This window comes from Mustela nivalis, assembly GCF_964662115.1.
Source record: "Mustela nivalis genome assembly, contig: HAP1_SCAFFOLD_495, whole genome shotgun sequence".
NCBI lineage: Eukaryota > Metazoa > Chordata > Mammalia > Carnivora > Mustelidae > Mustela > Mustela nivalis.
The window spans coordinates 168,352-179,887 of record NW_028136161.1 but is presented as its reverse complement, the minus strand read 5'-3'; the positions used below and the strand labels follow the sequence as shown (position 1 = coordinate 179,887).

The 11,536-nt window shown below is 43.3% G+C and overlaps 1 long non-coding RNA gene across 1 annotated transcript; it reads left to right on the top strand.

The window, feature by feature from the left end:
* The first annotated feature begins 6,185 nt into the window (after positions 1 to 6,185).
* LOC309857199 lies at positions 6,186 to 11,094 on the top strand. Its single transcript, XR_014307536.1, has 3 exons — positions 6,186 to 6,268; positions 9,062 to 9,275; positions 10,511 to 11,094. It is a non-coding gene; the product is annotated as an uncharacterized lncRNA (long non-coding RNA).
* The last annotated feature ends 442 nt before the right edge of the window (positions 11,095 to 11,536 follow it).

The window sequence follows — 11,536 nt, the reverse complement described above, 5'->3', positions numbered from 1 at the left end:
GGCTCATTCTGCAGCGCTGCCGCGTTTGGTTGAATCTCATTGATCCCCCAGGAACTTTGGCTTTACCTGCAAAGTACGAACGTGCGTGTCTGGCGTTGTCCTTGCTCTTTTTATTAATTGTGGAAGTCGGAGTAGGAGGGTAAATAGACCTGCAAGTTATTGGGAACCAAGTTAGGACCTTACTGAATTCTCTGGCGTTAACTGGAAAGCAGAATTTCCTTCCCTTCTCTCCCATTGCAAGAGGACTGCCGGCAGGACAGGCTTGGAGAGAGTCGAGGCACCCAAGAGCATGAAGATGGCCAAGGACTAGTTCTTTGCTGGACATGTGGTGGCTGAGCAGACTGTGTCCTTCCCAGAGCGTGGATCCTAGGGGTCTGGCCAGGGGACTGAGCAAGGGGACCAGTCAGAGTGAAGCAATGGGCTTTCTCCAAAGCATTGCAGACCTTCCTTTCTGACCTCCATCTTCTCTACTGGAGAGATCCTTTTAATGGAACTGCATTGATGCATATTTTTGGGTACCCTTCCCTGGCCAACTAGAGCCTCTGCCCTTACCAAGACCTGAGCCCCAGACATTGCTTCAAGGAGAAGTTACCCTTTATTTTCCCACCTGAACTGCTCTGGCTCAAGCCCAGCGTCTGTCTTGTGATAAAGACAGCCCCTCACCCCTTCAGGCTAGGAAGGCTGATGCTCCTTCACTCCCAGCCCCTCCACAGTCCCACATATGTGTATGGTTTCAACCTACAGAAGCATATCCAAGGCCTACATCTCTCAAAACTCCTTTCCCTTCACCCTGGATCCATACTCTACTCCACACATCCATTGCAGAGTGATAGAGTTTTCTTCTTGTCCTTCTTGTTGCCCACCCAGCACTCCAGGATACTTCTTCTTTTGTTTTTGGAATTGTTCCTTTCTTGGATAATTTCTTCCGTGTACTATTCATGAAGGTACTCTGCCCCCATTTGCTCAAGGTGAGGACATGGACCTAAGCTCCATCAATCACCTCCAGTGTTTAGAATATGAAAATTCCCTGGAATATGAAAATAGAAGTGGGGCGAGTAAATAAACTTCAGATTTATCCACTTGAAGAAAAGAGTCTGTGAAAACACTGGTCTTTGTTCCTCCTATTTGTATCCTATGTGGCCCAACTATGAATATAGAGATTACATAGTTAATATGATAGTTGATTGATAAAATTATGATACAGATATACTGGACGATAAAGCAAGAAGAGGCATGTTTGGTATGGAGGTGATTTTGGAGGGATATGTGAGAGATAATATCTACAATTTGAAAAACAAGGAACAGTGAAGGGGGGGTTGCTGGGTTTTAAAAATTTATTTATTTACTTGACAGACAGAGATCACAAGTAGGCAGAGAGGCAGGTAGAGAGAGAGAAGAGGAAGCAGGCTCCCTGAAAAGCCTGATGCAGGGCTCGATCTGAAGAACCTGGGATCATGACCTGAGCTGAAGGCAGAGGCTTAACCAGCTGAGCCACTCAGGAGCCCCGGGTTGCTGTTTTCTAAACAAACTTATGAGTATGCATCACTTTGATAAAAACGTGTCCCAAATACAAAATTAATTCCTTTGCCATATATGTATGTATGTGTAAATTTAAAGTGTATTGTTGTATCTCGAATATTATTGGCTCTTTTCATATTATTGGCTCTTTTCATGGAGGAATTCTGGGTTTGATGTCTTGCACAGAACAATTTCCCACTGTAGGTCTACAAAACTGTGAGCAAAAATAGGTTCAAACGAAATGTCAGGTAAGTACTATCCAAATTTGGCAAAACATTAGAGAAAAGAATATTTTCATAAAATGTGGGGACTATGACCTACATTTTCTTTTCAGGGTAGTTAGGCAGGCAGTCACAAACTTTGATTGACAATTCCATGTTCGGGACTCTGGAGAGAAGGAGAGGCATAATAATGCATATTAGTATATGCATGTTCCCTGCAGTAGTATGTGTGATAATCAATATTGGAGCCAATTGCATGATCATCAATTAGAGAGACTGTTTGAATAATGACTTATTTATATCAAGACGGATCTTAGCTAAAAAGAACAAAGCAGGTAATGAAAATGCTGATGGCAATGGTGCTGGTAAGAGCTAATGTGTTTTGAACATTTGCTTGTGAAAGTCATTGGCTACGTGCTTTCCCCACACATCTCATTAAAACTCTGGACAAGCAAAATACTCCATTTCACTCATCTTACATGTAAAAATGGAAGCACAGAAAAGTCACATAACTTTTTTGGACTAATTAAGTTTCCCTCCTAGAGCCTGTACCTTCACCATTGGATGTGAGCTGGGTTCTCTTGTTCTCTGTTTTAGGGATTTACAGTGTTTCAAATACGTTAAGCTGTAAACCAGGCTTTGGAAAAGTAGGGGAAGATGTAAGGGCGGTTGTAGATTATATGTGCTCTGGAGCTCCAAAACATTTTCCTCAAAGGGGGACTCATTGCTAGTGGTGCCTGGGAAATAGAAAGCATAAATTTGGTATCCTAAAGAGAAAGGGAAAAGGTTGGAAACCCACCTTCTCCGGAAACCCAAGCGTCCCTGGGTGGGATTGAACCACCAACCTTCTGGCTAACAGCCCAGTGCACTAACCAACTGTACCACAGAGACACTCCATGTAATCACTCCTTGGCTGGGGGTCAATTATACTATATACATTATGGTTTTGTGTTCCTGGTCGAAGTCTGACAAGAATGCACAACCTGAAGGCTCTAGTTAACCTTGCTGTGTAGTATATTTGAAAGGTGTTAAGTAGTTGTTATGAGTTCTTATCAAAAGGAAAAAATATATTTAAAAACATTTTTATTTATATGAGAGGATGGACGTTCACCCAATTGTAATCATTTCACAATATAAGTAAATCAAGTCATTATACTGTATATCTTAAACTTTGAAAGTGCTGTATCTCATTTCAATCTCAGTAAAACTGGGGGGAAATTATATTATCCATAATCGTCTCATTGTACAGAGGGACAGAGAAGTGATTTTTGTGCCCAAGCTAGGGCACCCTCAACTCTTCTGTTTGGTCTAACCTCCCTCCCTGCTCCTGAAGCCTGAAAACGCGCGGGAGATATTGAGGCCAAGAGTTTTGGGTGGTGACTTGGAGCCCAGCCTGTGAACTCCCAAGATCAAACATCAGGTGCCCTGGTGACAACCGCAGCCTCTTGGTTGGAAGTCATCCATTGTCCAGTTCTATGCTCCACTTCACGTGTCCTGGTCTTCTTCTCTAGTTCCTCCAGATCGCGGGAGGCGGGGAGGAGGGTGCGAGCCTGAAGAACCATAATCAGCTGTTCCTCCACCGTGCCAACCCTTGGAGGCCACTAGATGGGGACTCCATGGGGGCAGGGATTTGGGTTTGTTCACAATGCAGGCCCCTCGCTTACAATATTGCCTGACACTTTGGCACCAAATAAATGCCCCGTGAAGGAGTCCATTCTGCCGCAGGGGCCTGAAGGGGACAGGAGAGGCACGAGGAATTTCACCTTGGACGATTAATTTTAGTGCTAGAGAATTCCATGTATGGAAAAAATTCAAAGTCGGCCATTCTTTAAAATTTTTATACCGGAAGCTGATTTAGAGCCAAGTCAAGGTCCTGATAATGGAAACCTTTAGAGGACACCACCCAGAACTCCCCACCCAGGGTGGTGCTGCGGCCTCAGCCTAGGGGACGCGGGTGGGCGCAGGGAGAAAGGTGATGAGGAGAGCTGAAGAGCATAGGAAGTGGATGGGAGTGAGGGCGGTCTGGAGTAGGAGAAAGAAAGGGCAAAGGGAGGAGGAGTGAAAATAAAGCTGAGAGGCACCAACTCTAGCCACTGAAAGCAAAACTGGTTAAAAAACGCTGAGTCTATTTAGGTCGGTTTATAGATCTTGACCACAACGCAGCAGGTTGTCCACGGCCTGCGTTGGTCGTACAGTGGTTAGTTCTCCACCTTGCGACCCTAGTAACCCTGGCTTGAATACTCGCTCTTTTTCCTCTTTAAACAACCTTCCATCCCAGTAAAGCTGGAGATAGGGTGCGATTTCCCGCAATGAAACTGAAGACTGCGAACAGCTGAATCCGGCTCTGGAGGTCCCACGTGGCGGAGCTCCCAGCCTCAGCTCCCAACAGGGACAGAGAGAGACCTGCCTAACTTGGGGAAAGGCGGAAAAGTCGCCCAGAGGCGAGGTCTGCAGCGCCCAGAGTCCCCACTCTTACCCCGGAGACTGGAGGCAAAGACAGCAAAGAGCCAGATCCGCTTTGAGGGAGGAAAGAGCCTGCACCGGGAACCACTCACTTTCATTGATGGGTAAGACTCTAAGAAAAGCACCCAGCTTTGCCTTCGAAAGGGAATTCTTGCTGCCCTTAGGTAGAAGCATAAATCCCAGATTTTCACATCTCACTTGTTTAGTCTGTAGTGTCTGACTTCCACTGATGTCTTTATTATCATAGTGAAACAGACTTTTGTTGGTACAAATTCTCCATAAATTTTAACGTATATGTGTATTTGTGTAGTCATCATCATAATTACAATACATACAGTTTCATCTCTCCAAAAACCTTCTTTGTGCTATCTTGTTACTGTTACAACTCACAGCCAACGGTAAGCCCTTGCAATCACTGATCTGTCCATCGCTATATATATATCTCTATCGATTTCTGGGATATATAGATAGAGATCTATAGATCTATCTCTCTATTTTGTTTTCTGAGACTGTCATAAGAATGGAAGCCATACAGTATGTAGCCTTTTCAAACTGGCTTCTTTTACTCAGCAAGGTGGAGTTGGGATTTGTTTTGTAGATCAACAGTTCCTGTTTACTGCAGAATATTCCATCCAGTGGGTATGCCACTGTTTTGTCTATCAGGTATCCTTTTGAACCACATTGGATGATTGTAGCTTCTGCTCTTACAAATATAGCAGCTATGAATATTCCTGTAGAGATTTTTGTGTGAACACTAGTTTTCATTTCTTTGAGGCAGATTCCTGGCAACCCAAGTTTGCTAGGTCATATACTACTTGCATGCTTAACTTTATGAGAAACTACCAAATCTTTTCCAGAGTGCCTATACCATTGTGTATTCTCACCAGCAGTGTTAAGAGAATTCTAGTTACTCCTTATCCCAGATGCTTGGTACTGTCATTCTAATAGATGTGTAATGCTATTTCATTATGGTTTCAGTTTGCATTTCCCTGATGCTTGACGATGTTTATGTGCTTATATCCTCTAGAGAAGTCTGTTCATGTCTTTTGCCTATTTTTCATTATTATTTGTTTCCTTATTGTTAGTTTAAGATTTCTTTATTATTATTCTTGTCACCAGCCTTTTGTCCTATTTGTGATTTTTTTCTTGCAATCTGTAACTTTTCATTTTTTTAGCTGTTTTTTGGAAAACATTTTTAATTTCAATGAAGTACAATTAATTTATTTCTTTTTTCTGGATAGCACTTTGAGTGACATCCCTAAAAACACTGCCTAACCCCATTCCATGAAGATTTTCTTCTATAAAACATTTAGTCTATTCTCTATGGTTTTTTTTTTTCATAAACTGTATGGTTTAGGTGGATTTTTTCTTCATATGGATGTCAAATTATGCCGACACAATTTGTTGAAAAAAAAATAAAAGTCTTTCTTCACTGAATTGCTTTTACACTTTTGTCAATAATGAAGTGGACATATTTCTGTAGCCCTATTTCTGGACCTTCTATTCTGTTTTATTGGTCTGTATGTCTATCCCTCTGCTCACCCACAATATCTTGCTAACTGAAGCTTTATACTAACTCCAGAAATGGGTAGTCTTATTCTTCTAACTTTATGGTACTTTTACAAAGTATATTTAGTTCTTTTCAGGATTTTATCTCTCTTCCATTCCAGCCCAACAAATTGAGAATCTGTTAATATCTACAAAAGCTTTAAAACTTCAAAGACTCTGTGAATAGAAGGAAAAGATAGTGGTCTCCTTTTCCTATGGTGTCTTGGTGGAGTAGATCCAAGGGAGTAAGAAGGGGGAGACTGTGGGTGGCAGCAGATGAGGCCCAGAGAATCCTCAGCCAGAATCTCTTATTTCCTGCAGTTTAAGGTTGACCAACTAGACCGACGCCCCAGGCTGAGTTTAGGACAACTACGACCCCTACTGGCCTGAACAGATACTTGGGATTCTTCAGGGAGCTGAGAGAGGAAAGGACCAGAGGAAAAGAACATGAAAGACACTCAACCTTGTGCTCCAACCCAGGACCCGAGAAACTGCATTCTCACCCCAGCACGACAGAGGTAAGAAAAGCTGTTTCACACTGAAGTCATTTTCTACCCATGCAGGTGAATGGGTGCAAGGTCAGGACACCCTCGGGGGAAGGTGTGCCACGTGCCACTGGCTCGGTATCTGAGAGGAAAGCAAAAGGCGGTGGCAGCTTGGCACAAAGGGCAAGGCTCCATCAAGACCTGAACTCAGTTCGCTGGATTCACAGTCCAGAGTGCTCACCATTACACCCTGGAACCATCTGGGGAAAGAGACCTGCTAACTCTCAGAAGTGTGTGCACACAGCCTTTCCTCCCTCTGGCCTTCCTGGGGCTTTCCACCTGCCAGGTTCTTCCCCAGCCTCAGGGGTCAGGAGTCGCCAGGGATCACATTCTCCCTGCCTATCTGGAGGCTTGCGTGTAGGGGATGGAGATCAAGTTCCTTTGGGGATTAGCGACAAGGACAGGCTTTTTATGCCTCTCCCAGGTGCACCTGCTCTGCCTGGGTGACTAGTTTCCTCACAAGTCTGAAATCCGGATGTCAGCTTGTTATGTTTGCATCTGATGCTCAGGCTCCTCTTCCAAGCTCACTACAGTTACTGGTAGAATTTATTTGTTTCACGTCTCCAAAGGCAAGGGAAACAAGGACAAAAATGAACTACTGGAACTTCAACAAGATCAAACGCTTTTGCACAGCAAAGGAAACAGTTGACAAAACGAAAAGACAGCTGACAGAATGAGAGAAAATATTTGCAAATGTCTTATCAGATAAAGGGCTAGTATCCAAATTCTATAAAGAACTTATCAAACTCAACACCTAAAGAACAAATAATCCAATCAAGCAATGGGCAGAAGACATGAACAGACATTTCTGCAAAGAAGACATCCAGATGTCCAACAGACACATGAAAAAGTGCTCAACATCACTTGGCATTAGGGAAATACAAATCAAAACCACAATGGGATACCATCTCACACCAGTCAGAATGGCTGAAAATTGGCTAAAATGAGTCAAGAAAGGACAGATGTTGGTGAGGATGCAGAGAAAGGGGAACCCTCTTACACTGTTGATGGGAATGCAGGCTGGAGCAGCAACTTTGGAAAACAGTATATAGGTTCCTCAAAAAGTTGAAAACAGAGCTACCCTATGACCAGCAATTGCACTCCTGGGTATTTACCCCTAAGATGCCAATGTAGTGATCCAAAGGGGCACCTGTACCCCAATGTTCACAGCAGCAATGTCTACAATAGCGAAACTATGGAAAGAGCCCAGGTATCCACAGACAGGTGAATAGATAAAAAAGATGTGATACACACACACACACACACACACACACACACACACACACACACTATTATGCAGCCATTAAAAAATGAAATCTTGCCATTTGCAACAACATGGGTGGGACAAGGGTATTATGCTAAGTGAAATAAGTCAGAGAAAGACCATTATATGATCTCACTGATATGTGGAATTAAAGAAACAAAACAGAGGATCATGGGGGAAGAGAGGGAAAAAGAAAACAAGACAAAACCAGAGAGGGAGATAAACCATAAAAGAGTCTTAATCATAGGAAACAAACAGGATTACTGGTGGGAGATAGGTGGGGCGATGGGGTAACTGGGTGCTGGGCATTAAGGAGGGTATGTGATGTAATGAGTACCAGGTATTATATAAGACTGATGACTCCCTGACATTTACTTCTGAAACTAATAATATATGTTAATTAATTGAGTTTAAATTAAAAAATTAAAATAAGTGAAAAAATAATTCATTTGCTTGTGGTTGTAAGACTGAAGTCCTTGTTTTCTTGCTGACTGTCAACCAGAGGCCATGCTCTGCATCTAGAAGCTGCCTACATTCTTTTTTCATGGCGCCTTTTCCATTGTCCAACAAGTAATTGTATGCTGAGTCCTTCTCATGATTCACTCTGATTCTGTCTTCTGCTAGCCAGAGAAAGCTCTCATATATAAGGGGTCATGCAATTAGATCTGGTCCACCCAGATAATCTTCCCATCTTAAAGTCAGCCATCCTATATAACAACATCGCCATGGGAGCAATGTCTCGTCATTCTAACAAGTTCAGGGATTTGGGGGAGACATATTTGGAATCCATTTTAACTTCTCTTCACTATAGTCCAGCCTCTGGGTTCAGGAATACATGTCCCTTCCAAATGCAAAATACATTTACCTTATCCCTAGGTTCCCAAGTTTTATCCCATGGCAGCATGAGTTCAAAGTAGAAAAAGAAATGTTGTGTAATCAGCTCAAAATTCCAAAATCACATCTGAATCACTTATATCAGGTGTGGATGATTCCTGAAGGTGTCCATTAAGTGCAGAGTACAATTGCCATCTCTCTGTGGACCTGTGAAACTATAGAACCATTGATTTGCACTCCTCCCCAAGTGCAATAGTGAGACACATAAAGAATAACATTTGTTCAGGTTCTATCTGAAAAAGAGGCAAAATGGAAGATATTAAAAGGTCACTGATCCAAAATAATTTGGAAAGCCTCCCAAACAAAATTCAGCAGGAATTCCTTGCTTAGGTTTCAAGGTCTCAAGACATGAGGTTTTGCCTCTGGGCTCCCATTTGTTTGCATCTTTATTTAATTATTATTTTTTCCTTTCTATCATAGGTCTCTGGCTCTTCCACTTCCTTCTCATACAGCATCCTCCCCTTAATGGTTGGTATGTTGTCCCCACCTGAACAGGTCTGATAGTGACGTTGTTGTGGTTCTGTCCCCCAGGAGGGGCTGCCCGCACCAACTCACTCATCTGGGATCCTCTTCCCTGACCAGATTTCTATCTGTCATGACTCTTTCAGCTTACCCATGTGCCTTAGGAGAAGGCTAGAATTGTGGAGCCCCAGAACCGATCTCTGCTGTCTCTTCTGCAGGAGGAGAATAAATTACGGAGGCCTTCACAAAGGAATGGCCCCCGCTGAGGGTGGACATTCCCAGCAATTAGAACAGAGGAGGAAACCTACAGGGCAGCAGAAGCCCTACAGACCCAAATTGTGGAAGCAGAACTCACATCAGGTAGGAGCCCTTCCTGGAAATGTCCCCATCACCCCACTGAAAGCCATCTTAGATGAAGGACATGGTCTGCTCAAAGCAGTTAGTCTTGTGAGCATTGGGTCTTTCAGAGTCTCCATCCTCAGCCATTTGATTAAAATGGACTTTGTCCATACCTGAGGTTCTCCTTCAATTTTTTGTCTGAAGTGCAGCTATGAAGGCCTTACCCCCAGGGGAATGGAACAGGCACCACAGTGACTCTGATGGAGGCGTTCTTTAGCTCTGCAGCTGGTGCCCAGGGATGGGAGCCCTGTCTGTTACATGATATCCCATTTCACATCTAACATTCCCGTGCTTCATGCTGCCTTCTCTAATTTATATCCTACACACTCCATCGTACCTGAGATAAATATGCTCAAAGAGGTAATTATATCGTCCACTAAAGCATATGTGGCATTGGGATATCACACTGCTTTTCTTAAGGCTGTGCTGTTCTTACTTCAGCACAGACCTGGGATAGGGTTTGAATGAAAATATGGTTGGGACTAGAGATCAGTAAACTATGGTTATTGCTGGAAACTGTTATTTATCCACTGGACAAGTATTTAGTGAATGTTTCACTGGGCAGGAATCACTGGGGACATGGAGTGAGCAAGGCAGACCAAGTGCCAGTCTCAGGAAAATGAACTTTGACACTGGAGTTAGATATTTTATAGATAAACACATAAGTGCATTTTACTTGTGATTATGATAAATATTATTTAATACTTTTCTGTTATGTTATCCTAATCTCTTAGCCAGTGATTTAAAAGTGAATATAAGTAATAGCATTATATAATTGTGAGAAAAGATCTGTCCCCAGATAGGCCCTTCTGGTATTTTAAACAGTGGAAATACCTACATTTGATCCAAAGTCTCTTCAAAATTATTTATTTTTAAGTTAAACTTTAAATTTCAGTGTCCCCTGAAATTCAGATGTAGGTTTCTGGAGGGTGTGTAGGAGCCTCAACAGGGAAGCTTGCAGCCGAGGCCTATGTGGGGGCTCTGCTGCTATCAGCTGGAAGGGTAGTTTGCAAAATTCTCCCAATATCTGTGGGCCTCAATTTCCTCATGTGTAAGATAAGGTTGATATTCAAATTCTCCAAAGTCCCTTCCTGCTCAGTTTCTCTGAGTGCACGAGTAATTGAGGTGCCTGTTCCAAAGCTTTGGGGACTGCAGCTGAGACCCGACTTGGTCCCTTCTCTGTGTGTCTCCTGCAGGAACCTGAGCTGAGTCCACACTGAAAGCAGAGAACAGAGGGAGCAGATGGAAGACTGGATATCAGCAGGTTTGCGGGATGAGAATAACACAAAGAAAGACAAGGCAATGGTGGAGCACGTGGTTGCAAAGGGACGGAAGAATAAGGACCATTCGAGTTCAGAAAAATCAGGGGAACCTGAGGAATGAATACACCAGCATCCAACTCTGCAAGGAACTGCCTGAGCTGAGCACGGAGGACCAGGAGAGTAACTTAGTCCATAGTGAACCTGTGCCCCTGCCGAGGAGCCCCACAGGACAGATTGGGATTTGTTTGTACTGCTGGAAACACCCAGTTCTCAGAGGAGGAGGATGCGACCATGAAGCTCTGCCCCAGTCCCCTAGTTTCAACCTTGGAGCTGCCTTCATGGTGGATGTCTTCCAAGAAAGTGTGGGCTTAGAGGGATCAAGGATGTTTGGATAAGGGTTGGAGATGTCCATTCTTACTGAAGGGAGTTATGCCCTTACAAATCTGACCCTAATCATGGCTCTAGGTGCCAAATAACAAAGCAAACCACTTACTTCCATTGGTTGTACAGAAACAGGATGCTCTTAATGCACATAAATGGAAAGTTACTCTGCCTGTAGGGTCATGCAATAGAACAGATAACTTGGGCAGTGGCCCAAGAAGGGGATGGGTTGAGTTTGTGACAGTGTCTCCTAGGTCTTGGAGAAGAAGGTTTGGGGCTTGAAGTTGCAGGTGGGCTGGCTCATGGTAACATTACACAATCTTGGGAAAACATGTCTAGCACAATTTTGGATTCAATGGACACTAAAAGATTAGTCCATGAATTGCAGTCATTCTTTCACAGGTTATCCACTATTGGCTTCAAACAAAAGTGACTTTTCTATTCATAGATATCGAGGAGCACCTGGGTGGCTCAGTCAGTGAAGCATCTGACTCTTGGTTTCAGCTCAGTCATGAGCTGGTGGTAGTGGGATCAACACTGAGTTGGGTGCCATGCTCAGCACAGAATCTACTTCAGTTT